Here is a 2,869-nt window from a genome sequence, read left to right as displayed (position 1 = left end):
CAGATTCTTGGATGTTGTCCAACGAATCTAGCCCGTTGCCTGATCCTAAGCTCAGGTCTTGAGTTACATCCTCCTCTCCGCGGGTATCCGGCTTGGAGGATTCGGGAATTCGGACATAGCTAGTCCTTAAAATAGATGAAGGGTCACCGCACTGCGCCTCTACCACGGCAACGTGGTGGGTGACTTGGGGAGAGTTAATTTCTCTTAGATCGGGTTTAAGCCCAACCTGGTCGTAATCCGTAGCGACCCCCAGGGCGGCGATGCGATCCAAGAGCTCGTTTATGGAAGAGAGCTCCATTGGATCTAGCTGCTCGACGAGCTCCGAGCTGACGTGTAGGTTGCTTTTGATGACCCGAGAGGTCACCGTCGGCGCAACAGCCGAACAGGCGGTCATGAGGAAACCACCTAGCCGGAGGGTTTGGCCGACAACCAAGGCTCCCTTAGCAACGGCGCCGTCTTTAAAGACGGGAGGAGGCATCCTTCCTGATTGTGACGACACAGAGGAACTCTCAATGAAAGCACCAATGTCGGTGTCAAAACCGGCGGATCTCGGGTAGGGGGTCCCGAACTGTGCGTCTAGGCCGGATGGTAACAGGAAGCAGGGAACACTTTGTTTTACCCAGGTTCGGGCCCTCTCGATGGAGGTAATACCCTACTCCTGCTTGATTAATATTGATGATATGGGTAGTACAAGAGTAGATCTACCACGAGATCAAGGAGGCTAAACCCTAGAAGCTAGCCTATGGTATGATTGTTGTGTATGGAGTTGATTGCCTACGGACTACAACCCTCCGGTTTATATAGACACCGGATAGGGTTAGGGTTAGATAAAGTCGGTTACAATGGTAAGAGATCTTGAATATCCGCATCGCCAAGCTTGCCTTCCACGCCAAGGAAAGTCCCATCCGGACACGGGACGAAGTCTTCAATCTTGTATCTTCATAGTCCAGGAGTCCGGCTGAAGGTATAGTCCGGCTATCCGAACACCCCCTAATCCAGGACTCCCTCAGTGTTAGTCGTCAACAAAGAAGAAAGGTCGCCGGGGAGATCCGGCCCGACTGCTCAGCAGTCGGCCCGAATCTCGGGGACTACAACCCGCGGGTGTGCCAGCGTGCCTCCGCAGAGAAAGAAGAAGACTCACCCCGGCTGTCCGACAAGTCGGCGATCCGCTTGGCCAGCTCCTCAACATTGGCGTTGAAGGAGGTCACGCGAAGATTGTGGTAATCCTGCATCAAAATTTTAGAAAAAGTGTTGGTACTTGGAACTCACCGATTAGAGTTCCGAGCCGCCTGCTCAGCAGCCGGCCCGAAACTCGGGGACTACACCAAGTGGGTGCGCTGACGCGCCCCCACAAAGAAAAACAAGGAAGCAAAGCAAAAAGGAAGGATGCATACCCGGATGGCCGTCCGTGATGCCAGATATGCCTTGGTGCACTCCTTGATGGCGTCACCCTCGGCCCGGAGCTTGGCTTGGACATCCAAGAGCGCTCGGTTCAACGGGCCCGTCCCGCCTCCCCGCACCCACCCGGTGGGCGCGGTGCTCGACACCTCAGTGTCCGGGATCGTGGAGCTCGCAGCGCCGGTCTCCAGAGGACGCGGCGCTGAGGCCTCCTTCGTGAGACGGCGGCGCGTTGGCGTGCTGACCTCAAGGGCCAGGCCCGCCGCCGCCGTGCCTCCGGCTGGCGGCACTGGCAGGTCCGCGGGCTGCCTGCCCGGCGCGCTTCCGGAGGGTGGCGGTGGCGGCACAATGATTTCTGGCATGGCGGTGACGTCGGCGTCCCTCTCCATGGCCGGGTTCTTGTCGCCGACTTCCCCAGTCTGCGCCGTGAACTCCGGCGGCGGCGGCGTGGAGTTCAAGGGGACGACAAACACCGCCGACTGGCGGTGTGCAGCTTCCTCTGCGCGCTTCTTCTCCGCATCGGCGGCCTCGGCCTCCGCCAGCTTCTTCAGGGCGGCGGCCTCCGCCTTCTTCAGGCGGGCGGCTTCCCGCTCCTCACGCGCCTCCCGTGCGTTCCGCTCCGTTGCCTCCTGGAGGTCAGCGGCGGGATCAATCCGCCGGTTGGTGGAGGAGGTCTCCGCCGACTTTACGACGGAGCCGGCGGCCGACTTCTCAAGAGAGAGCGGGGCCCTAAAGTCGGGAAAATAAAGTAAAGGGATTTCAGACAGACTCAATAAAGAAATGTGAGGGTACGAAGGGAGGTTGTACTTACGCCGAAATCAGCTTCGGCATCTTCACCACCTTGCGGAAGCGGTTGGCCTTTGCGGCCGCTTCGTCCCGCTTGGTCGCTGCAGCTGAACCCTTGGGCTTCTTCGGCCGGCTGCCGAACAGGCTCGTCCCGGCCCCGCGCTTCTTGCCGCCGCCTTGAGCATCCGGCGGGGCTGACGAGCCCGCGCCCGGCTGGCTGGCTCCTGGCTGGTGGTGCGGGGCGACCTCCTCGTCATCATCAGGCCAGTCCTCGAGACTGGCCCCAAGTCTCGGGCCACCTGATGCGCCGCCTCCTCCCTCGGCCGCTCGGTCGGGGAGGAACTCGTGGTCCGGCCCCACGGTGTCGGCTGCTAGCTGGAGGAGGGGGTTCTGACCAAAGCCGACTGGTCAGAACGAGCAAGACGGACTCGGCAGTAAAGATATCAAGAGAATCGAAGAAAAAGAGAGAAGGAAAACGACTCACCAGAGGCGGAGGGGCAGCACGTGAATACGGCTCCTTGCCAAACTGCCACTCTTCGTTGAGGTCGCAGCTCGCGAGATAGTTCACCATGTAGGCTACCTCCTTGTGAGGCATCTCCTTGGTGCACATTCGGCTCAGGTCTCGGTGCCCGCTCATCTGGCAGATCATGTGGGGGCGACTTTGGAGGGGCAGCACTCGGCGCGC

Source organism: Triticum urartu, chromosome 2A (assembly GCF_056163025.1).
Source record: "Triticum urartu cultivar PI428250 chromosome 2A, HENAU_Tu73, whole genome shotgun sequence".
Taxonomy (NCBI): domain Eukaryota; kingdom Viridiplantae; phylum Streptophyta; class Magnoliopsida; order Poales; family Poaceae; genus Triticum; species Triticum urartu.
This window is presented reverse-complemented; position numbering follows the sequence as displayed.